At 42.4% G+C, this 26,301-nt stretch overlaps 1 non-coding gene across 1 annotated transcript; it reads left to right on the forward strand.

The window, feature by feature from the left end:
* The first annotated feature begins 10,508 nt into the window (after positions 1–10,508).
* Positions 10,509–10,615, forward strand: LOC142457484 (U6 spliceosomal RNA). Its single transcript, XR_012786212.1, has one exon. It is a non-coding gene; the product is annotated as a U6 spliceosomal RNA (small nuclear RNA).
* Positions 10,616–26,301: the final 15,686 nt, after the last annotated feature.

Consider the following 26,301-nt stretch of genomic DNA (forward strand, 5'->3'; position numbering starts at 1 on the left):
TTCTGCAGAGAGAGGGGATAAGCTGAGGGGTAGGAAGGGTTTGTAAGTGGTGGAGCAGCACCGAGGACCCTAAGGATGTGGAGGCAGCTGTCACAGAGTCCCAAGGCAAGGAAGCTAAAGGAAAAGATCCGAATTCCCCCTACCCCACGAGATAACATAGATACTCTACACAACTCTGTTCATGCCCACTGTGGGCAGGGACATAAAGTATGTCTGGCATTGCTAATACAAGAAGTCTGTGTGACTTACTGTCATATGACATCTCCTAGGCATTTAACTTGTTGTTAATTTAATATTAATTCCGATATTGATTTTTAAAATCAATTCTATTACTATTTCCATTTCCGTAAGATGGAAAACAAACTCAGATCTATTTTAGTTAGAAGGTGCAGAGAATGGAGGGAGAATTTGGCAGTTACGTGGAATTGGCTACTTTCTAGTCCTTGCTTTGCCACTGCTTAAGTGTATTGCCATGGGCAAGCAATTCAAGCCTAAGTTCTCCTGATGGTAAAACAAGGTGCCATTACCCTCCCTGCAGGCTCCTGTCAAGACTGAATAGAAGGTATGTAAGGCCACCAGCCTGTGTGATCACAAGGTGTCAATAGGATCAGGTATCAGGCATCAAAGAACAAAAAATCATAGCATTGTGAATGAGGGGGAGTGCAGAGTGGAGACCCAAAGCCCATCTGTAGGCAACTGGACATCCCCTTACAGAAGGGTCACAGGGAGGAGACGAGCCAGTCAGGGTGCAGTGATAGCAACGATGAAACATACAACTTTCCTCTAGTTCCTAAATGTTTCCTCCTGCCCACTGTCATGATCCCAATTCTACCTTACAAATCTGGCTAGACCAGAGGATGTACACTGGTACAGATAGGAATTGGAAACACAGGGCATCCAGGACAGATGAACCCATCAGGACCAGTGGTGAGAGTGGCGATACCGGGAGGGTGGGATAGAAAGGGGGAACCAATTACAAGGATCTACATATAACCTCCTCCCTGGGGGGTGGACAACAGAAAGGGGGGTGAAGAGAGACACTGGTCAGTGTAAGACATGACAAAATAATAATAATTTATAAATTATCAAGGGTTCACGAGGAAGGGGGGAGCAAGGAGGGAGGGGGGGAAATGAGGAGTTGATAGCAAGGGCTCAAGTAGAAAGGAAATGTTTTGAGAATGATGATGGCAACAAATGTACAAATGTGCTTGACACAATGAATGGATGTATGGATTGTCATAAGAGTTGTACGAGCCCCCAATAAAATGATTAAAAAGAAAGAAAGAAAGTTGGCCAATGAATCAGTAAGAGTGAAGAGACTAGAGGCATTTGAATTATGGTGTTGGCAAAGAACGTTGTATGTGTCACGGACTGCCAGAAGAACAACAAATATGTCTTGCAAAAGTACATCCAGCTGCTTCTTAGAAATGAGGACGATGCCACTTCATCACCTACTTTGGGCGAGTATCAGGAGAGACTGGTCCCTGGAAAAGGACGTCGTGCTTGGTAAAGTGGAAGGCTAGTGACCAAGAGGAAGCCCCTCACTGAGGTGGATTTGCACAGTGGCAACAGCAACAAGCTCAAACATAACACTGGTGTGAGCTTGGCACGGGACCAGGCAGGGGTTCAGGCTGACTTGATGGCCCTTAATAACAGCAGTTTAGACCCTATTTATAACTACAGGACAAAAGTACACTAAGCCTGTCTGGAGACTCTATGGCTGCCAACTTGTCTGTGACTTCAGCTCATGTTTACCATTTTTCATGTTCACCCCTGCTTATTTTAACATAATTATAAACATGTATGGTGATAAAACACATATAACAAATATTTAAATTTCAATAATTTAAGGGTATAATTCAGTGACATTATTACACTCACAGTGTTGTAGTCACCACCGCTCTCTATTTCTAAGACTTTTACATCCCCTTAATATTCTAACATTTTAGGTATCTACTTATCTAAAACGGGAGGCTGATCTTATGAACTTCCAGAACGTAACTAAAGTTCCGTAGTTCACTAAGGCCTGCAAAAATACCCCCTTCTTAGCCTGGCATACATGCTCCTTTATAGTTGGATGTGGGCTTGGTTCTGTAACTGACTTTACCCCAGCTCCTCTCTCGCAATTATAGTTTACAAACAGGCCGTCATATCCAAACTTTACATGGCTGCCACTCACTGTCTTATCCATCCATTTTCCGCTCCTCCCGTCGATAAATTCCAGTTAATCCTGGGAAGCACTCACCTGTCCCTGACCATGAATTCATGCCTTGGCTTATTATTAAGCATTTGTCGCCTGTTGTTGATCAGGAACTGAGATACAAAGGCACCGTAAAGCCTTTGTGACCGCTGTTGGATGAAGTTAATAATTTCCTTGTACATATTTCTGTCTAGTGTTGCATTGTATTGTCTTGTTTATAATTTTGTCTCCCCTGTAAGAGTGAGTTCCCCAAGAGTAAGGCCCAAATCATAATCATTTTTCCCTCTCCTCTGGCATGGCTTCTCTAACATGCTAAGTGATAAAAATAAATTTGTTGAAATGAACTAAACTGTGGACAACAATACAGGCAATCCCTGGGTTATGAACATTTAAATCATGTATAACCTGTTGTTAAAAACCAACCCCGATAAAGCCTACTGTAATATTTGGAAGGAGCCCTGGTGCTGTCAGGTAAGCCTTTGACCGCTAAGTGAAAAGTCAGCTATTCAAAGCCCCTAGTCACTCCTTCAGACAAAGATGCCCTGTCCACTCTGTCTAGGGTCACGATGGGTCAAAATTGCCTCGCTGGCAGTAGACATTAATTATTTGAGGCACATTCAATGATTTTGTGATAGTTAAGTTTTGTGTCAAGTTGGCCGGGTCAGGATTCTCCGTGTTGAGGTAGTAAGACCTGTAAGGGGCAGGTCACAGCCTGATGGTGTCCCCTTGGGGATGTGGCCTCTCTTACATCTCCATAGACAGAAGAGAACTGGCTCTCTTTCTATTTCCTCTTGGTCTGGATCTTGTGTCTGATTTCTTGGGGCTTGAGGTTGGTGCCCTGCCATGTTGTCTGCTGGTGTTGGGTACACTTGACTCTGCCTCCACCAGCCTATCATCATCCTGTGTTGTGCTCCTGCCTCCTGCCTCCTCTTCTGGCTTCCTGTTTCTGCAGTGCTGGCAGCCACCTGAGCTGGGAAGGACCTCCAGTCAGCATCTGACTCAGCTAGAAGGGACCTGCTGCACTGCGGCTGTAAATTTCTTTACTATACATCTATTGGGGTCACTTATTCTATTTCTCTAGAAACTCCAGCCTAACTCAGGTTTATAATAACAATTGGGAGCTACCTTGCAATGTTCACTAAAGCATCATTATTCTTCCTAATGTATTCATATGTCAAAGGTGCTTTAGGGCATCTGGAAATGCTACTGTAGTTTTTTGTTTGTTTGATGCTCAGAAAAGTACATTCTATGCTTCATGCTAAGACAAACATTTGATTAATTGGTGTTGGCTATGAACCATATCTAACTGCTCCAACTTATGGACACATTTCACTTAAAAGCAGACTTAGGAATGGAACTGACTTGCAATCTGGGGACTGCCATCTAGGTCAACAATAAGTGGTGTATTTCTGAAGCTTAAAGTCTGCACAGAGCAGATGAGTATCTAAAATGATTGGTAGAGTTAATAAGTCGTAGGAAGAAAGCACCATGGACTGGAATTAGAGGCCTCCTAAGGGACTGTGGGCCTCTGTTTCCTGGGGTTGCTATGAGTCAACATCTCCTTGATAGCACCTGTCAACACCGACAAGGTAGAGGAGTAGGCATTATCATCATGCCTGTCCACATGAAGACATGGCATCCGGAGAAGTAAAATCGCCTTCCTACGTCTCACAGTTGAACTTGAAGCCAGGTCTGTGAGTCTGACTCTTTCCACTACCTACTTCTGTCTGCTAGGTTTTGGCACATTGCCGTGGGGGACTTATCAGTCCTGGTTCCTCAGATAAATAGACAAGAGGACAGACTCACCGCTGACAGCCCCAGTGCCCTTTTCTTTGGTAATGAACATCCCCCACCCCATACTGAAACCTTAAACACACACACACACACACACACACACAATATATATATAAGCATGCATAACCTGGACCTCAATCTGTTTGAAGTGAGTCAACTTATTCTTTCCTGGATTTCTTCACAAAGTGCAAGAGAGCTCAGTGGAAGTTATATTCTTATTGTTGGGAGAATCAAGGACCTTCATGGTGGAGGGAAGATGCACTAAGTTATTATTTGATTTATTAGACAATCCATTCTTACTCTGTGGATTCATGTTCTTATTGAGTATTGAGGAGGTTCACACTTTGTTCATTGATCTCTATCCTTGACTTATTCTTTATCTAGGCCAAGGAGGCAGGCGACTAAACTGCTACAAACTACTTATTTCTGAACACCAAAGAGTTGCATCATTATTTCTCAGCAGGAATAAGCTCTACGTGGTCAACTTTCACTACTGTTTCTGTGAACGACAAATTTACCTTGGAAAAGAACATTATTATTTGATCGGTGACTTATAAGTTGTTCATGACATACAATTTAAAGGGCATTGTGGTGTCTTGTCTTAGTGCTGCCAAGGTTCCAGGTTGCTTGCACTGGTAGTCTAAGGGCCTGGGTCCCAGCATGCTCCAATATTACTGGTGGCATAGAGTGCACTACGATTTTTTAATGCAATTTTTGTTTCTCTAGTTTTCCTCTTTGCTTTTCCCTCTCCATAATTTTCTGCTTGTATCACCCTTTCTTCCCTTCCCCTATCCCTTAATCCTGAGTTTTCAGGGGAATCTGGTGGGAAATCCCTCGTTTCTGGAGCAGGTGGCCTTCCTAAAGTTATTCAAGTAGAAGATTTTTCTTGCCTGAAAAACTCTCCCCTTTCCAAAAAGCTTGCTTCCCCCCCCCCCTTTATCTTCAGGACACATGATCTACTATGAAGGCAGGTTTGATTGATGAACTCAAAGCATTTGAATACATAAATCAGGCCAAAAGTCTCTTATCTTGAAAGCTGTTTAAGCCTAACAATCCTTATAACTGTTTATTTTGTCAAACTTAAGACTGTGCAAATATTTACTTCACGTTGTTAGTGCTCCAGATGTAAGATTGTAGCCTTTTGTTGGTAGAATCGTTTAAAACACTAATGCTCATGGGATAAACAGAAGACCCCACTAATCATTTTAAACAGGCGTGGATTTCAGAAAGTACACTGTTTTCAACAGATAGGAACCAAACGCAAACCTAAACCCACGGCTGTTGAGTTGGTTCCAGCTCCCAGCAACCTTATAGGACAGAGTAGAACTGCCCCCACCCCAGGGTGTCCAAGGCTTTATGTCTTTCCAGAATCAGACTGCCATCTTTCTATGAAGAGCGGATGGTGGGTCTGAAATGCTGACCTTTCTGTGAGTGACCCAGTGCTTAAACCACCACGCCACCAGGGCTTCTCAAATAGAAACCCGTTTGAGCAAAAGGCTCATAAAATTGATTCCTACCTGATTCGTGCTCCGCGACACCCTTCGGCAACAGTAGAAGATATTTGAGATAGAGCACACCAATGCTTCTGGGAGGCGGTCTCCATCCACTCAGATATACAGGTTCTGGAATGCATCCATATGCATCGGATTGTCTATATATAGGTTATGTAAGGCAGTGGGAAAATTACCTTTCTGTCGGCTTTAATAATTAACTTTCATTAACTTTTACAACAATGCAAAGCCTCCAATGTGGTCTTGACCTTTGAGACTCCGACCAGCAGAAGTGATGAGGCCAACTGCTTCCTTCCTCCAGTTCCTTGTGAGAAGAGGGCACTGGTGACACTTGTGTCGGTGGAGCAATTTCACTGGTTTGCAGAGATTGTGTGGTAGACGTGCCCTGGACATTCCCCCTTCACAAACCTCAGCGGGCCTTGCCATTTTACCGACCAGCATTACACGGTCAGATGAAACCCAAGAAGAGTCGGGGTGGGCGGGGGGGGGGCAGTCCTTGGGTGCAAAGGAGTGGTGTAGGGATTAAATCTGGTTGATAAAGGTCCTTCTTAGGAAAGCTTTCCCAACTCCAGGGAGCTGGCTTCTATTTGCATACTAATTTCTGTCCCCACCACTGCCAAGAGCAATCAGTCCCATGTTGCTAAAGCCAACTTCTCATCTTACTGAACCTCTGAGCATCAGGCGCTGCTGACTACTTCTTCCTGAAATCCTGTCTTCTCAAAATGCTGGTGGCATTTTACCACATTTCACTGAGTTTCTCACCTCCTACATCCTTGCCAAGTCTTCCTCGAACTCTCTCTCTCTCTTTTTAAACCTCTCCCAACTTTCTGTCTTGGTCTTTCTCCTTTTCTCTCCTTCTATGGTCTTACTTTAAACAAGAGTCCCGGGCTTCCAGTAACGTGTGTCTTGATTTATTTTCAATTTATTTTATTTTAGTGTTTGTGTTGGTGCTGAAACAACACCGGAGCACACAGGGGCTCAACCATTTATGCACAGACAATTCAATGACATTGAGTATGTCCTTCAAATTGTGCCACCCTTCTCACGGTCTTACCTGAACTGTGCCCCTGCCTCATCCCCTTAGCATCAACCCATTGGCTCCCGAGCTTTCCATCTGACAGTTCCAGCAACATGGATATTTTTAATACCTGACCTGCTGTTTCCAGCACCGGCCTTTAACCGCCTACCCAACATCTCAAATGTGACACGCCGAATTATGAACTAATTCTGAACTCTTCATCTCTTCTCCCGCCGTCTACTTCATCCCTAGTCTTTTTTCATTTCAATCAAGAACATAACCCCTGGAAACTCTACTTCCTCCTGCAAACTCTTTCCACATCCCAGCCAGTCCATCGGCAAGTTCTCCTGGACCTACAGCCAAGGTCTCTCTGGAAGCCACCCCTCGTCTTCCTACTGATTCTCACCCCTCAGCCTGGCTCTCTACCATCTCTCACAATGGCGGCTTCTTCTGCTCTTAGCTCTTCCTGTCTCTTCTTCACCACTCAACAAAGACCCTTACTTGTGGTTCCTCTTTCAAACTCTTCAGGAGCTTATGATTACACTTGGATAAAGGCTTCCAAAGTCCTGCTGGATACCCACTGGCCCAACACTCCAGCCTCCTCGGGCCCCATTCTCATTGTTGTTTTTTTCAACCTCGGCCACTGTTGTCATTTTTCAGTCGCCCAAATTGCCAACTTCTTATGTAGATTAAAAATGTTCTTTTCCCTCCCATCCTGTCTGGCTGTGATTCAACTTAGCATCACTTCCTCAGAGAGAAAGCTCTTGATTTCCTACTCTAAACTACTCCCACGTGCCATATTCTCTAATCGTGCCTGTTTTTCTCTAGCATTGTTTCCGTTTCAAAATGCACCACGAGTTTTGCAATGATTTGCTTAATAATTTCACTCTCATCCAAATGAAAGCGCACTATTTTACCTAGGACTTATAATGAATCTATGACAGAACAGCCACTCAATAAATATTTGTTGTTTGACAGATAAATGAATGAATTATATTTAATGCAATATGGGTCCAAAAAGAATTTGGAAAAAGCTAGAGTTCTATTTTGTAAATAAGCATAACTTATATTTTAAAATTTCACGTACACATAAATTACATGTATAATTGAATTAGCTGTGACATGACTTATTTCATCCTTTTAGTAGTAACCCAGCCCCCAAATCAAATCCACTGCCATCAAGTTGACTCTGACTCATAATAACCTGGTACAGGATTTCTGCGACTGAGACACTACAAGTAAATGGCTTTAACAAGCAGTTTAAGAGGCTAGAAGTCCAAATTTAAAGCACTACTTTAGATGAATGCTATCTCTCTTTATTGGCTCTTGAGCAAGGTCCATGTTTCTACCGTTTCTGCTCTCAGGTTCCTTGGAGCCCTGGTGGTGTAGTGGGCTATGTGATTGGCTGCTAACCACAAGGTCAGCAGTTTGAAACCACCAGCTGCTCCATGGAAGAAAGACGAGGTTTTCTACTCCCTCAAAGAGTTACAGTCTCAGAAATCGATAGGGGCAGTTGACTTGCCTCTATGGCAGTGAGTATTGGAATGTTGTTATGGTTCATTACTGTTGAGTTGGTGCCAATTCTTAACGACCCAACAGAACAAAACATTGCCCAGTCCTGTGCTATGCTCACAATCATTGCTATGTCTGAGCACTTTGCTGCAACCATTGTGTTGATCCATCTCACTGAGCGTCTTCCTCTTATATACTGTCTATTTTACAGAGTCCTTGGCATCTCAGCCATGTGGTCCCTGTCTTACATCTCCATGGCCAAGAGGCACACTCTGTTTCATGGTTTCACGGTCTGTGCGCTGCTCCTCTGCTCTGTTTCAGGCTTTCAGTGCTGTGGCTGCTGGTCCTTCTGCTCTCTCCACGCTTCAGGCTGGGTTCTTGTGCAAGCTCCTCTGGTGGTTCTTTCTTACTTTTTAAAAATTAAAAAAAATTTTAAGATCATTTTATTGGGGTTCTTACAACTCTTATAACAATCCATACATCAATTATATCACGCATATTTGTACATATATTGCCATCATTTTTTCTAAGCATTTACTTTCTATTTGAGCCCTTGGTATCAGCTCCTTTTCCCCCTCCCCACCACCCTAGTTACCCCTTGATAAATTATAAATTATTATTATTTTCACATCCTACAGCAACTGCTATCTCCCTTCCCCCACATTTTCTGTTGTTCCTCCCCCTAGGGGTATGTGTGTATGTGTGTGGTTTTGTTTTGTGTAGATCATTGCAATCCCTTCTCCTTTCCTCCCCTCTCTCCCCACCTTCCCCCTACCCTCCTGGTATCAATAATCCCATTTCTGTTCCTGAGGGGTTTCTCTGACATGAATTCCGTGTGTTGTGAGCTCTTATCTCTACCAGTGTACATGCTCCGGTCTAGCCAGAGCTGAAAGACAGGGCTGGGGTCATGATAGTGGGGGGTGGGGGAAGTGAGGAAGCCTCAAGGAACCAGAGGAATATTGTGTGATTCATTGGTGCTATACTGAGCCTTTATTGACTCATCTCTGCTGTGAGAGCTTTCTGTTAGGGGATGTTCCATTGTCTACAGACGGGCTTTGGGTCTCCACTCTAACTCCCCTGGTTCTCAATAATATGGTTTGTTTGTTTATTTGTTTGGGGGTCTTCTGATGCCTGGTACCTGATCCCATTGATACGTCATGATCGCACAAGCTGATATGCTTCTTCCATGTGGGCTAGTTGCTTATGTGCTAGATAGCCACTTGTTTAACTTCAGGTCTTTAAGACCCCAGATGCTATATCTTTTGATAACGGGCACCATCAGTTTTCTTCACCACATTTACTTGTGCACCCATTTTGTCTTCATCGATTGTGCCAGGAGGGTGAGCATCACAGAATCCCAGGTTGTTAGAACAATGTGTTCTTGCGTTGAGGGAGGGCTTGAGCAGAGACCCAAAGTCTGCCCACTACCTCAATGTATTACCATATAAATATAGGTACACAGGCCAATACCTTCTTTGTTTATGAATTAATATATTTACATATGTACCCACCTATGTTTATACCTCTCTCCATAGCTTTACTTCCTAGATGTTTCCTCTGTTTCCTTTTACCTACCTCCTGTACTGGACTTATTTTAAGACAGATTTATTCATTCTTCTGGTACATTAAATGTTCTTCACCAATACCATAATTCACAAATACTAAATAATTCAAAGTCATCAATTCTACGTTGGTCTCCCTAATTCATTGGTCTGCCTTCACATGCATATAAGGAGATTGAAATAACAAGGTTTGGGTCCTAGGCATGGCATCTTTTCTTCTGAACACCTGACAGAGGTCCTGTGCAGTTTCCTTTTGTCATGCAGTGTGCTGTTTGATTTCTTGATGGCCACTTCCACGAGCACTGATTGTATGTCTAAGTGAGATGAAATCCTGGGCAACCTCAATCTTCCCCATTTATCACAATGTTGTCTATTGGTCCAGTTGTGAGAATTTTTTATCTTCATCACTAAATATTTTTTAAATGATTTTATTGGGGGCTCATACAGCTCTTATCACAATCCATCCGTCCATCCATTGTGTCAAGCACATTTTCCTTCATCATTTTCAAAACATTTCCTTTCTACTTGAGCCCTTGGTATCAGCTCTTCATTTCCCCCCTCCCTCTCCCACGCTCCCTCCCTTACAAACCCTTGATAGTTTATAAATTATTGTTATTTTTTCATGTCTTCCATTGACTGATGTCTCCCTTCACCCACTTTTCTATTGTCTGTCCCCTAGGGAGGGGGTTATATGTAGATCATTGTGATAGATTCCCCTTTCTCCCCAAAACTTCCTCTTACCCTCCTGGTATTGCTACTCTTATTATTGGTCCAGAGTGGTTTATCTGTCCTGGATTCCCTGAGTTTCCAGTTCCTATCTGTACCAGTGTACACGCTCTGGTCTAGCCAGATTTGTAAGGTAGAATTTGGATCATGATAGTGGGGGGAGGAAGCGTTAAAGAACTAGAGGAGCGCTCATTTTGGCAGCACGTTTAGTAAGATTGGAACAATACAGAGAAGATTAGCTTGGCCCCTGTGCAAGGATGACACGCAAATTCGTGAAGTGTTCCATATTTTTAATCCAGGACAGATGAACCACTCAGAACCAGTGGTGAGAGAGGCGATACTGGGAGGGTGGAGGGTAGGTGGGGTAGAAAGGGGGAACTGATTCAAGGATCTGCATATAACTGCCTCCCTGAGGGACAGACAACACAACAGAAAAGTGGATGAAGGGAGATGTCAGACAGTGGAAGACATGACAAAAATAATGATAATTTATAAACTATCAAGGGTTCATGAGGGAGGAGTGGGGAGGGAGGGGAAAAATGAGGAGCTAATACCAAGGACTCAAGTAGAAGGCAAACATTATGAGAATGATGATGGCAACAAATGTGTAAATGTGCTGACACAATGGATGCATGTATGTATTGTGATAAGAGTTGTAGGAGCACCCAGTAAAATGGTTGAAGAAAAAAAAAGAACTAGATGAAAGTTGTATGTTTCATCAGTGCTATACTGCACCCTGACTGGCTTGTCTCTTCCTTGTGAGCCTTCTGTAAGGGGATGTCCAATTGCCTATAGATGGGCTTTGGGTCTGCACTCTGAATCCTCATTCACATTGATATGATTTTTGGTTCTGGGTCTTTGACGCCTGATATCTGATCCCATCGACAACTCATGATCACACAGGCTGGTGAGCTTATTCCACGTGGGCTTTGGTAATTTTGAGCTAGATGGCTACTTGTTTGTCTTCAAGCCTTTAAGACCCCAGAAGCTATATATCAGTAAATATTTCAAGTCCTCTTTGCTTCCAGCCAGCAAGATTGTGTCATCTGCATATTGCAGGTTCTTTAGGAGACTTCCTCCAATCCTGCAGCCTGGTTTTTCTTCATCAGTCCAGCTTCTTAGATTATTGGATCAGCATAGAGATTGAATATGTACTTTTAAGTTCAAACCATTCAGCATCCCTTGTTCTCATTGAACAACTGCCTCTTGGCCTATGCATAGGTTCCACCTGAGCACAGTTAAGTGTTCTGGAATCCCCGTTCTCCTTAATGTCACCCACAGTTGGTTATAGTACACACAATTGAATGGCTTTGCATGATCAATAAAACACAAGCAGACATCTTTCTGGTTCACATTTGACATCAGCAATAACCTTAATTATACATTTCAATGAGTTTTTTGACAAAATGCCTATACCCATGTGAATTATTTTTCTATTGTAGCTAATTATCACATGCTTAGTGGCTTAAATCAACACAAATGGATTATCTTACAGTTTGGGGAGCCCAACAGGCATCTCACTGGGATAAAATCAAGGTATGGACAGGGCTGTGTTCCTTCCTCCGGCCTTACGGAAGAATCTACTTCTTATAAAGACAACCTAGTTGTCTTGATTCTGATGCCTTCCTCTAACCCTCACACTCCTTTCTCTGACCATCGTCAGGTAAGTTTCTGCACTTTAAAAGACTCATGATTAAGTCCAAATCCACCCAGATCACCCCAAATAACCTATTTCAATGTCATTAACCTTGGAGAAACTCCCCCTTTCCATGTAAGGTAACACATTTATATGTTCCATGGGAAAAGTGTGTATATCTTTAGAAGTTATTATTCTACCTCCCACATTATATAACACTCATGCCATCAAGATATAAGGCATTTCTATACTCCTGGAAAAATATTTAATGTCTTTTCTCAGTTAATCCTGGCCAATCCCCCGAGGCAGCCTCTGTTCTGATTCCTATCATTTTTAATGTGTTTGTCTTGTTCTAGAACTTCATATAAATGGGCCATGCAATATGTTCTCTTTGTATCTAGTTTATTTCTCACCGCATACTTTTGAGTTTCATGTACAGGGAGACCCTGACTTCTGATGTATTTGAGTTACAGCAAACTGCACTGTAAATCACCAGTGCACCTGGGACACTGGATCTTCCTGGAAGGAAGTTATGGAAAACAACATGCTGAGTATATGGGGAAAAATATGAACGTGCTCCAAGCACTTGGTCAGAATAATATGATTGAAGAGATGTGTGGGGAAATTGTCCACCTGGCAAGACTGCTGATTTAGAACTTGGTGTCCTTAATACAGAACAGCTCATAGATCTCAAAGAATGGGGATCCACAGGCTGAGATTTAATGGGGCTTGAAGAGGAAAGAAAAACTAAAGAAGAAAGGAAAACTGAGGCAGAGTGACGTGGTCAAAAACGTCTGATCATGGTAAGACAAGCTGCAGTTCTCGCAGGTGCCGAAAGACAGGCTCTGAAAGGCGCTTTGCTAACATCAGTAAACAGGTTCCGGAGGCAGTGAGATGTTGCCATGAAATATGGTAAGGGGGAGAATGAGAAAAGACTATTCTCACTAGAAAATGGATTCCCAGTCCAAAGAGAATTCTGATGGTCCCGACATAGCACACGTGGAGTTACTATTACTGCAACTTCTACTGTCTCGAACTGTCCACAGTGGCGTTATTACTGCAACAGACAAAATGAACACTTTGTCCAACTCCTCTTCATCATTGGGGTTATTTCTAAAATGATGTGTGTATTTTTAAATGCATGCATTAAAATTCATATGCGATGCTTCCAATGCCCAAAGGCAAATAGAGATTAAATTCATGAAGATACTGAGACTGGAAGGCATTAATGAAAAATAATTCCAATGGGATATTTGACTTGTGTCAGAACCAACTTATAATGAAATTGTTCAAGCGAAGCCCCGTTGTAAGTGGGAACCGATCGATGCATCACTCCGTCTATGGGCTGTCTGCTCCTTTCCATGGTTGACTACAGTATTTTATTGTATGACTATGCCTTGAGTTGCTTATAAAGATTCGTGCTGAGAAGAATTTGAGCTGTTTCTAGTTTAGAACTATGGCAAACATTTTTTTGTGCAAGTCTCTTGTGTATATGCTTTAATTTTTCTGGTCAATCCCTAGTTGAAATGCTGAATCACAAGATAGGGTAGGATGGAGCTAGATCTAATTTTAAATGAAGAGACCAAATAATTTCCCCAAAGGGTTCCCATTTACATCCCCACCAGTACTGCATGGCAGGCCCAGCTGCTGCTCATCCCTGCTACTGGAAGGCATGGGTTCTCATCTGTCCTGAAATTGATTAGGAGTAAGCACCTTTGGAGAAAATCTTCAGCACTCAAAGTCAATTTTAAATGTCACCTAAGTGCCATTTTGCTATTCCTGGAGACGTGTGGTGACAGTATAGAGCATAGGTTCCCTAACTTATTTGGTCTACCTCCTCTTCACAGGAAACCAAAACCAAAAACTCAGTGTTGTCTCTGCCACCCTCAGCAGAGAATGAAAAACGTTTGTACTGTAGCCCACGATCCAGGATAAAGTGTAGGTGTCTGCCCTGATGGCGTAGTGGTTATGAGCTGGGAGGCTCATTTCAAGATCAGCAGTTCGAGACCACCAGCTTCTCTGCAGGAGAAAAATGAGGCTTTCTATTCCCATAAAGAGTGATAGACTTAGAAGCCCACATGGGCAATTGCACCCTGTCTTGTAGGATTGCTATGAGTTAGCATCGAGTCGATGGTAACACTTATCTGATTTTGTAGCTCCCCCAGATTGTTCCAGCATCCTTAGGAAGTGGTGTTACCCTCTTTTGGAAGTAATAGTTTTCAAGCTCTGCAAAATTGTTTGTAATCACACAAAGGATCATTACACAATGTTAAGGAATGACAATGAATATACGAAATGTCTTTTCTTAGACTGGGTTTTCTAGAGAAGCAAAACTCATGGGGCTTACCTTATGTCTATATACAGAGAGTATATCTATCAAGGAAATGGTTCACGCAGTTGAAGAGGCAGTCAGATTCCAAATCTGTGCATCAGATGTCAGAGTGGGCACTTATTAGCCTGGGTGAAAGGGGAGGCAAGATACATTACGTGGGAGGTCAGGAAGAAAGTGATGGAGGCAGAAGATCCTGTGAGGAGTACAAGAGAGAAAGGCCACAAGAGGTAAGTACAGCCCAGCACTACCGGTGGCCTGAAGGTACCTGCAGGAAGAGACAGACGTGCAGGCTGACCAGCTGTGGGAGGGAAAGTGAGACTATACCCATGATATGTCTGACAGAGAGTATCGGGGGCAGAGTTATGAAAACTTCTTTGAAATAATCAAATACCTTGTAGGAATACGTAATGGGCCTGGCTGCTCAGGATCAAAGTCAACTGGGATAGCATAGTCCCACAGAGACAATGTCCACCCTACTTTGGTGAATTGGGTCTTAAAAACTCACAAGTGGCATCTCGTTTGATCCTCATCTGGAGCAATCGAAAGAAAATAAGAAAATAAAAGACAATGAAACAAATAGCCTAATGGATTAATGGACCCCGTGAACACCAATATCCATCACCCTGAGATAAGAACTAGATGGTGCCGACCACCCTACCAACTCTCGGAAAGGGGTCACATTACACAGATAAGAGAAAAAGGTGAACTAAAACTCAAAATCACAAACATGACCTGGGCTACCCGTCAGATAGAGACTGGTAGGATACCTGAGGACACTCTTTATAGCTCTGCAGACTCAAACCCACTGCCACGGAGGAGATCCAGACTCACAGCAACTCTGTAGGACAGGGTAGAGCTGCCCCTTGGGTTTCCAAGACTGTAACTTTTTTATAGATACCAAAGTTTAGTAGTGGTTACTGGGGTCAGTGTACAGAAAGAGGGGTGGAGGTCGGGGTGATGGAAAACTCCATGGGTCATGGGATGGGATCTTGCAAACAGATCCTTGTCCTTGCTGTCAAGGAGGCTGAACCCTGTAAATAACTGAGCAGGCAAAAGCTGTGTGACAGACAGACAGACAGACAGACAGACAGACAAGGGGGCTTCAGAAAGTTTGTGGGGAACCTCCATTATGTTCAAATGTATTTGCCGTCATCTTTGGGGCTGTTTCTGCCTGCTGGTATCTTTGCGGGCCTGCTCTTCCACCTGCATGGCCAGGACCAGGGCCTTCCTGAAAGCTTGCAGGGCCGAGAGCTAATTGGGAAGCATGGCTACGGTGGGTTCTGCTTTGTTCTTAGTTTTCTCTAGGTCTTCGTCTGACTGCTTGGTCATCTCGGGAGAGCTTAAGTCAGGTTGGCCCTTGCTTGGAGCTGAAGAGGTGCAAGGAGTCCAAGACTGTAACTCTCTACAGGATCAGAAAGCTTCATCTTTCTTCCATGGAGGGGCTAGCGGTTCCAAACTTGAGATTAGTAGCTCAATGTATAACCACTACACCGCCAGGATTCATATTTCTTCAGCCAGAAATTGAACTTACCTCTCTGACTGACTTCTCCATCAAGAACCAGATGGTTCTTTAAGGTAAACAGCAACACTAGGGAAGGAGCCCTGGTGATGTAGTGGTTACATGTGTGCTTTGTTCTGCAGGGTCAGTAGTTCAAATCCACCAGCTATCCCACTAAGAGTCAACATTGACTTGATGGCAGTGAGGGTTGTTCTTGTTTTTTTTAATACTTGGAGGTATTTACTCCTTATAATAACCAACTTTTTGAGCCCAAATGGGCAGCATTAGCTCAATGAGGAATAAAAATGGGAAGCAAAGGGGGGAAGTCGGCTATATGATGTAAGGTTGTGGGCATCCAGTCAATGACATGAAGCAAAATGTGTATGAATTGTTCGATGGAAAATGGATATTCTCTGTGAACCATCCAATACACAATGAAAAGTTAACAGAAATAAGCACAACATCTGTGTATGGACGTGCGTGACGGGCAAGTAGGTACTTTTTTTTAGAGGAGATGGCCCATAGTGTTCATCAGATTATCAAGAGCCAAGAAATATGAGAAGTTAATGAGCAGAGTTAACAGATTTAATATTGTAACTAGATTGACCTTTCAATTATGAGAATGAGTGTATATAACAAAAAGTGAACTCAGTTAAATATTTCACTTAATATTATGTTCTGAGTTGACCATCCAGTGTTCTGATGAATAAATCAAAACCAGTTTCCTGGCATAATGCAGGTACACTTTTAGCCTTCATTGACTACACTTGGGCAGAAGGAGTAATTGCCCAAGCAGTAAATCTCTTAGTTATAGAGATAATAACAAAACTTCAACTCTCCTAGATTAATTGTTCTATCTTGACTTCCAACCATGCTGCTTTTTCTAATAGACCCAGGCTTTTTCAAAGACTCCTTCAGAACTTTTTATTTCTTCATTGAGAAGTTAATAAATGAGACGATTATTGTTGCCTAGTAGCAAAGGTCATCGGTCTTCTTGTCTAACTTCACAAAGGGGAAGAGAGAAAATCACCCAGGAATTTTACTATGAAGTGGAGGTGAAAAAGACATCTACTCGCCAATCTTTTTTGTTTTGTTTTTACTAATTCTGGCTCTAGATATGCCTCCCATAGCACTCTGTATTACTCTGCTGAGTTAGTTCAGTAATTTGGTGAAGGGGTCACACAGAACTCACAGACCATACTCACAATATGGGGCTTATTAGAGAAGCAATATTAAAGAAGTAATTCAGGATCAGGAGTGACTTAAGACACAGTTCTTTTTAAAAAATCATTTTATTAGGGGCTCATATAACTCTTATCACAACCCATACATACACCAATTGTATAAGGCACAAGCCCCCAATAAAATGATTTTTTAAAAACACACGCATTGGAAGAGTTTAAATCAGGGCGATCTGGCCAATTGTGAGGCTGGCACCGAGCAGGCAGTGTTTTGTCCGGTTGTACATACGATCTGTTCAAGTCCCACCTGACTCAAGGACACCTAACAACAGGCCATTCTCAGGTGCATATGAAGGTGAGAGGGTTGAATGAGAGGGTGGGTGGGAGGTGATGCTGAAACATTTACAGGAAGTACACTTTGTACCATCTAAAAAAAGTCACCTGGAGCTCCTGACTCTCGTGCCGAGCATACGTCACCTTTTCTTTATTGCTTCTTGTTCATTCATTTTATTATGTGTAGTAGTAGTCTGATAAGACTTCTTATAGAAGATTGGAATGAAAGATGGCATTGTATATGCTTAAATATAACAGAATAGCCCTTTGTCCTCATCCTTTCTGGCTTCTTTCCCATTTCTCAAGTCTTCCTTTAAAAGGTGAGACTTACAATAAAATAATGGGTGTGCAGAGTACACTGAAGTGGAATGGGTGGACTGGTCATTTTGAAGTTACCTCCCACTTAATGGTCAACATTCTTGAACATTTGGGTGGTAGACTAACTTCATCTTTTGGGGAACTTGAAGAGTTGTCTGTATTTTCTTTCAGCTCATCAAGGTGAAATTTTCTAGTAAAAAAAAGTCCAACAGATTATTATCCGCATGAATCCCAACATATGTATAATAATAAGACTAAATTAATCCATTTTTATTTCTCTACCAAATCAAATCACTCCTTTCCAACCTTTTCCTACTTTTGATGTAACATGTCACACTTCACTTTCTTCCTGGAATTCTCCTCCTTTGTTCTTATTTTTTTCAGTTCCCTTTTCATCGGTTTCTTTGTAGCTAATTCCTCTTCCTCTTTCTGCCATTACCTCTGGCTTCAAAGGCTTATTTTTGTCCCACTTCTAACTAACTAGCTCAGGTGGCATAGAAGATTATACATTGAGCTGCTACCCACAGAGTCAGCAGTTCAGATTGCCTCCGAAATCCAATGGGGCAGTTCTCCCCCATCCTAGTCTAGGGTCACTTCTAACAGAACCCTCCATCTTCAGAAAACTTTATTCTTTCTATGATCATGATTGAAAAGTCAGCAAAAATACTCTTTTCTACTCATTCAAATGCAGATTCTGGATCAACAGATGCCTATAGGAATGCCGCTTTTAGGCATCATAGGAGGAAAGAGAATTTGGAAGAGGACGAGGATATGAAATGTATGGCTAACTGCCTCCACGAGACCAGAAGGACCTATCATTTGATCAGAGACTCAATAGAAGAATCTTGATCAAAAGGGGTAAAGATGCAAAACAGAATTCTGAATTCTCAGACAATCCAGACTTTCTGGGTCATGGAGGCTGGATCAACCTGTAACACGGTTGCCCCAAGATAATCTTTAAACTGTAAACCAAAAATATTCCTTGAAATCTTCTTTAGATGAAAAATAAGTTATCTTAGTTCAGAAAGAATGTTTGCCTTTAACCTTGTGCTCTTGTGAAGAACTAACTACCTGTGGGATCACATCAATAATAGCAACTTGAAAGGTGAGGAAGAAGACTTAGTGGGCAGTGAGCTCATGATCAGGGGGAAAGAACAATCCAGAAAAGAAGTATGACAACATTTTACAACTGTAATTCCATGTTGTTAAATTGTACATGTAGAAGTTGTTGACCTGGTGTATGTTTTGCTGTATACACTTTAGCAATAATAAAATTTTAAAAGAAAGCTTCTTTTAAATGGGTGTAGACCTCCTTCAACTTAAAATATCTAAAACTTCAAATTGCACCTTGAAACCATAGTACAACAATCTTCTTATGTCATTCTGTCAAGGCAGACATTTGAAAAGATCCATTCTAAGGAGAGTGAATAGCAGTCTCTCTGTGTTCTACAGGCAGTTGTTCATTAGCTCAAATTATTTTAAATAAACCAAATATTTGTCAAACCTGTAAGACAACTTTAATCACTGAAAAGACAAAATTAACTTTAACTTAATTATTGAAAATATTTGAAATCTAAAACATCGTTAAAAATATTATTTTACCAGTGCTTGGAATGAAGGATGAAATTCACTTCTAAGAATTTCTCTTAGAGATTCAAATTCATAAATAAGTTTTAAAATTCATATAAGAGTTTACATCGCTGTAATAGTTTGTACTGGCAAACATCAACAGTAGCCACAAAATGTTATAGACACAATCCTAGTAAATACGGTCGAAATACTTGCACCAAAAAGACCAAACTCACTGCCATTGAGTCAATTCCAACTCATAGCAACCCTATAGGACAGGGTAGAACTGCCCATTTGGATTTCTGAGGCTGTAAATCTTTACAGAAGTAGAAAGCCTTTTCTTTCTCCTGTGAAGAGTCAGGTGGATTTGAACAGCTGACCTTGAGGTTAGCAGCCCAACGCAGTGGGTAAGGGATGGCCATATTTGCATAAAAGAAACTTTCAAGGAAGGATGCAAAAGAAGTAGTTAGTTATCACTGTAATTTAAGAGAGGGATTAGCAGAGGATTTTAACTTTTCAGTGTATGCCATATTATATCGTTCCCTCTTTGAAAATACAGTCTTCATGTTAAAGTTTTTCAAACCCACCTCTTTCTTTCCTGAATGTTCATATGCTAGGTTTCCAAATGGTGTGTGTGTCACTCTCTTTTCACCCTGGCATGAGGGTATGAAATCAGCCTTGGTTGATTCTTAACTTCCTTGTCAAGCCAGCAAATCCTCTCCTCCTCTGTAATGTCTCTCAGCTCTATCCTTCCCTCTCCAGGAAGGCCACTGCTGCCCTGGGCTGGATTCCTAACCACTGTCTAGAAGGGAGAACCCCAGCCAGCCGCTTGCTCCTTACATTCCTATAGGTGCAATGGGAAAAATAGCCTCTACAATGGAAGACTAATTTAGGATTAATTTAAATAAGAAAATGTATTTATTTTAGGACATTTAATTTGTGCTCAATAAGTGCTATTACCATTAATTTCTCTAGGGTGTTTTCCTATTACTACTGAATCCTCTAATTCAGCTTATATGCTGCTGTAAGGGAACTTTTTAGAGGAAACTGTTCTTTTCATTGCATCCCTTTGTTAACTGCTCTTGGTGCTATGAAGGAGCACTTATGGGCTGCTAACAGCAAGATGGGGAGTTCAAACTCACCAGCTGCTCTGTGGGGGAAAGATGAGGTTGCCTGCATCAGTTAAAGTCTTGGGAAATCCAGGGAGCAGTTCTTCTCTGCCTTATGGGTTTGCAATGACCCAGAATCAACTTGATGGCAGTGGGGTTTTGTGCTGGGATTATATCCTAGAATTTCAGACTGAAGGAGTGGTATATCTGGTGATCAGTTGGGGCTCTTGGAGAATTTCTTCTGGAAGGAGGAAGAGCTGGTGCCAAGGTCGCCGTGAGGTGAAGGTTAACCCTGGAGCAAACTTAAACTCCTTCCCTCCCATTTCTGAGACTCATTTGTGAACTTACACTGATCTGATTTGGGTAGAGATCGCATGTGTCAACAAACACATAAATCCCCAAATTCTCTACTTGATCTTACATTGATTTGCTAGTAAATCCAATTTTACTCTAATGACTCAATTTATTTTCTATCCTTGCCATTTCATGTTCTATTTTTATCTATTTGATACAAAGGTTACACATTATTTTAAAAAGACACACCAATTGTATAGGATGAAAGTCTTTTTCCAGCATCCCAGTTCTTACTTGGCAACAATCAAAGGTCATTACAAGTTAAATACAGGGAGCCTATAAAAACTGCTTAGCTATACCAGAACACCTTGAGGGAGTTACTGGATCTGGGTGCTCAGGATCAGAGTTTTGGTCAACTAATACAAGGAGCCCTGGTGACGCAGTGCTTACAAGCTGGGCTGCGATCCAAAAGGGCGGTAGTTTGAAACCAACAGTAGGTCTGAGGGAGAAAGACAAGACTTTCTTCTCAGTCTCAGAAACACACAGGAGCAGTTCCACCCCATCCTGCAGGGTCCGTGTGAATCAGTGTTGACTTGATGCCATTGAGTTTGGAGATTGGTTTGGTATAATATAGTCCACAGAGACAATGTTCTCCATCATACTTCGGTGAATAGTGACTGGGGTCTTAAAAGCTAGTGAGCATGCAACTAAGGGAAAACTAATGATCTCTCTCCATCAGCAGCAAAGAAGAGTGAAGCAAATAGAAGATATATGGAAGCTATTAGTCCAATGGGCTAATGGATCATGCAAACTTCAGCCTCCACCACCCTGGGACCACAAGAACTAGATGTTGGGTTCCCGGTTAGTACTACCAATTGCTCAGAAAGAGAGTATTTTAGGAAGTTCTAGATAGAGTGGAAGAAAAAGGTGGCACAAAACTCAAAATCACACAAAGGAGCAGACTTACTGGTCAGATGGAGACTGGCAGAACCCCAGAGACTAGGGCCCTTTGTGGTCATTATAAATGTCGTGTCAACCTGAAGATAGACAGTGGAGGGGTGGAATCTAGCCTGTCAGTCAAGCCACAGCCGGATGGTACCTCCTGGTGGGCAAGGCCTTCTCATAAGGAGGATCCTGGGGACTTCCTCTCTCTGCCTTTACTTTCATGCTGGCGAGCCAAGCTGAGACCTGAGTGAGACCTGGAGAGGTGCCCACCGCCATTGGAGTCCCAAGACTTTGTACCCACCAGCCTGTGATCTTGCATCATTGTATGTGGCTTCATGAGTCTGAATAGGGATTTATGACCTAGAATTGAACTTATGGACTAGTATTGGACTTTTTGACTTGAGTTGGACTGGGCTGAGATGTTTTCCTTATATCCAACTACTTCTTGATATAAAGCTCTTTCTTCTACATATATGAGTGCCAATGAATTGGTTTCTCTAGTTCACCCGACCTAACACACCCTTAGTCTCCTTTCAATCCTGAGACGGAATCCATCCCTGTCGCTCAATTTTCATACAAACCATAGGTCAATAGCGTGAACACCAGGGAGGTGTGAGCTCTTTAGAATAAAGGCCCCTCTGAGATCAAAAGAACAGCATTTGCCCAAGGACAAACTTCAGAAAGGGTAAGAAAGAGGAGGCACGAAACTGGAAGCACAGAGGGAAAGTGGGATAAGTGGTGTTAAATGTAGAGTAAGGGTTACCAACGATGACATGAAACAAAACACGTGTGAATTATTTCAAGGAAAACTGATTTTTCTCTGTAAACCTGCCCCCAATTTACAATTTAAAAAAGCATTCAAGAATTCAAGATAGAAAAAAAACATAATCATTTTATTGGAGGCTCATACAACTCTTATCACAATCCATGTATCCATCCACTGTGTCAGGCACATTTATACATTTGTTGCCATCATCATTCTCAAAATGTTTGCTTTCTACTTGAGCCTTTGGTATCAGCTCTTCATCTTCCCCCTCCCTTCCCACTCCCTCCCTCATGAACTCTTGATAATTTATGATTTTGTCATATCTTGTACCATCAACGTCTCCCTTCACCCACTTTTCTGTTGTCCATCCCCCAGGGAGGGGGTTATATTTAGATCCTTGTAATTGGTTCTCCCTTTCCACCCTACCCTCCCTCCACCTTCCCAGTATAGCCACTCTCAGCACTGGTCCTGAAGGGATCGTCCGCCCTGGATGCCCTGTGGTTCCAGTTCCTCAAGATAGAAGGTTTGATCAATAGACTCAAAGGAGAAAAGAAACACCGGAGGTAAGTGGGAAAGTATTGTTGTGCCGGCTCCAATTCACACAGGCAGTTTATTCCAAACAAAACATCTTAAACATGTTCAAGGGGTTTTGGCAAATCCCCCCAGGAATAAACCCAACCTGCATCTCAAGTGGGTGTCTTTGGGGCGGGGTGGGGGGACCCAAAGGGGCAATCTTAATGAAGGGCCCAGGACTCTCATTGGGGCTTATTGGAAAGAAGTTTTTCAGAAAGTTGCCTTGGTGACCTAAAGGATGGGAAAGGTACTCTGAGTCTATTTTCCCCCATCAGGCCAATGGACCACCTCATTCTTTAGGGGTTGGAGGGGCTGTCCTTTGAGGATTTTGTTGGGAAACCTTACTCTCTGCAGCTCGTATCTTGCCCCTCCAGGCTCCTTTTTGTTCCCCAAACACAATTTAAAAGGAACACAATTTGAGTTCCTCTAGAGTGTCAAAAGGGTCACTCTCAGCTGCATGGACTTTGTTCCCTCTCCTGCCACTGATTGCTGGGGCTCTGCTTTCCTCCGTGTGGAGTCCTGATGGCGTTGTGGGCTGTGATTTGAACCGCTCACCGCCAGGTCAGCAGTTCAAACCCACCAACCAATGCTAGGGAGAAAGATAGGGTAAGAATTGACTAATGACTTTGGTTTGGTTTTGGTTTTGCCTCTGTGCCATGATGATTTCCCAGTAATCAATCTGCTTTTTGAACCCAAACATGAATGCGCCAACTGTTTCCTTAACATTTCTCTACTCATCTTGCCCAAATTCTCCATCATCCCGGAACTAAACCCCATGGAGTTGATTCCAACTCTTGGCGACCCCATGTGTTCCAAAGTAGAATCAAAACGCAAAGTTTCCTTGCTTCTAATCATTAAATGGAAGTAGAACACCAGACTTTTCTCATGTGGTATAGCTGGTGGGTTTAACCACCAACCGTTTGGTAAGCAGCCGAGAGCAAATTAATTGTACCCTCAGAGATCCTCCAATTCTCCATGGAAGCTCTTATGTCAATACAATCCTTCTTCTTGGTTATTGGACCTTATTGGTCATAGACATTAAAAGGATAGTATTGTGCTGTAGATAGACCTGTGATTATTTGCTTTTCTTGGCTGCTATCAAGTTGGTTTCAACTCCTTGAACCCCGTGCACAACAGAACAAACACTGCCCACTCCTCCGCCATTCTCATGGCCATTGTTCTGTGTCACCCCAGGGGATTGGGGGTCGTTTCTGAGAAATAAAGACGTGTAGCATCAGCCGTTGAGCTACAAACAAATCTCTGGTAGTACAGTACTGTTTCTGAAGAAAATCAGAGTTGACTTACAATCTTTTGATTGGTTAGACTTACAGTGTTTTGAGTAATGTAGCCCATTGTAAGTTTCAGGACTGCTTGTCCTACCATCGCTATTGATAACCATGGAAGGTGCGTCAAATTCATTGTGAAAAGATTGAACAGACGAGCAGTGCCAACCTGGTGCATTCTTCACCTGGCATAAGAATTTTAGAAACACAAAGGTTGGAATACATCAATCAGGAGCACTTAGGCATAAAAGGGAAAGCAGAATGATTCTCTATGGTGAACAGGGAAGATTTCTCAACAAAAGTCATTAATATTAATTAATGATTGACTCTTTGCAGTGAACTCTGCATTGTGCTACTTTCAAAAAGTTGGCAACAGAATTCCTACTGGCTTTTCTCTTTTGTTCCAGGAACATTTTTAAATGTTTCAAGTTGATATCTTTCTGATTCAGACTAACCCAGCAGGAAAGCCAGCCAAGAGTAGAGGACAAGCCAGTGTGAATTCTGCATGCCCTTTCAGAGATACACTCTTAACCCCAAATTCATTATCTTCTCCATTTAATTCACATGATTTATTAACTCCTAACTTCACCGTTGACTTCTTTGAACATTCGCAGAACTCTTAAATCGCTAAAGCTGTTTTGATCCTGTTAGTTTGTCCTTTCAGCTCTACAAAGGAACTTTGCCGTGAACAAGGCTTTGGTTAGTAAGTGCTGTCTGAGATTTTTGTGGCTGTAACAGAGATGTCATAACTGGACGGCTTTAACAAACAGCAATGTCCTTCCTCACAGTGTTAGAGGCTAGACGTCCACCTGCAGAGCCCTGGGCTCCAGGAGACGGTTTTCCCCTCTCTCGGCTCTGGAGGAAAGTTCTTTAAGTGTGCAAAGGGGTCAAAAGTCCATTGCTTGTATAGTTCAACCAATGCAGCAAAATAGCTGTGGTAGTTTTAGGACACAAAAGCACTTACCACACTAGGTAAGGGACAGAGAGCTCAAGAGTGTTGCTGTCTCCTCAGACCTTCAAATAAAAGTACCAACTTGTACTCCATTTGAATCGGCTTCACATCTGGGTCTGCCTTTGTACCAATCACTATGGCGGTGAGGGAGATCATATGACCTTATGGGTTTGGGAATCTACTCCTGGAGCTGAGGGTGAACTTCGTCCCATTTAAGTGGTTATACAGTGACAAAGGAATGTGCACATCTCGGGAGACGCCAATAACGCCTATGACAGCTACCACCCAAAAGAGTAATAACAATAAAAGCAAACATGTAGCATGTTGGCAAGCTTTGTTCTAAGCTGTGTTAGACAGGGTTCTCTAGAGAGACAAAACCAGGTTGCTAGTAATTTTCTATATATATTTATAAAGATAGATATATAACACAAGAAATGAACTGTTACATTATATACAGATAGAGAGATATATAATACAAGAAATGAACAGTTAAATTATAAAGCAGTACAAATGGCTCAGTGCAACTCACTCCCCTGAGAGAGTTGTGAGACACTAGCAGTCCTTTAAGGCTTGAGAGCCGCCTGTTGCAAGTCCCCTTTCGTAGAGAGAGCTGGGCTATATATACCCAGGCAGCAAACAGCAAGGCAGGTCACCAACTGTCCCCAACTGTCGGTCCCCAGCTCCAGAGATGAACATTCCAATCGTGTGGGCTTAAAGGGACCTCAATTTACAGTGACACAGTCCACAGGCCAGGCGTCCCACAGGTAGTGTACCCTGTAAATTGAGGCACAGAAGAAGCAAGGCAACCGCACGCTGGTCCGATGATTAAAGAGTGAGAGACAAGAAAGGCGAGGCTCACTGAGCCATTTATCTCTCCGACCTTCAATTAATCCCATTTGTGTTTATCGGCCAGGCTGGCACAATAAACTATCGCATAAGCATTCCAGTCTCAAAGCCACCCAATTTGATATTATTATTTGCTAAAAAGTAGGAAAGGTATGCACCAGAGCTGCATCCTTTCGTCTCCATACTTATCCCGTCGGCATGCTGAGCAGGTAGCCAGAGAAGCCGGGCTGCACAAGAGAGAACGAGAGAGGTAGGATTGGAGGAAGACTTATGAACAACCTTCAATATGCAGATGATCCCACCTTTCTGGTTGAAAGCAAAGAGGACTTGAATCACTTGCTTA

This window comes from Tenrec ecaudatus, chromosome 9, assembly GCF_050624435.1.
Source record: "Tenrec ecaudatus isolate mTenEca1 chromosome 9, mTenEca1.hap1, whole genome shotgun sequence".
In the NCBI taxonomy this organism is placed as follows: domain Eukaryota; kingdom Metazoa; phylum Chordata; class Mammalia; order Afrosoricida; family Tenrecidae; genus Tenrec; species Tenrec ecaudatus.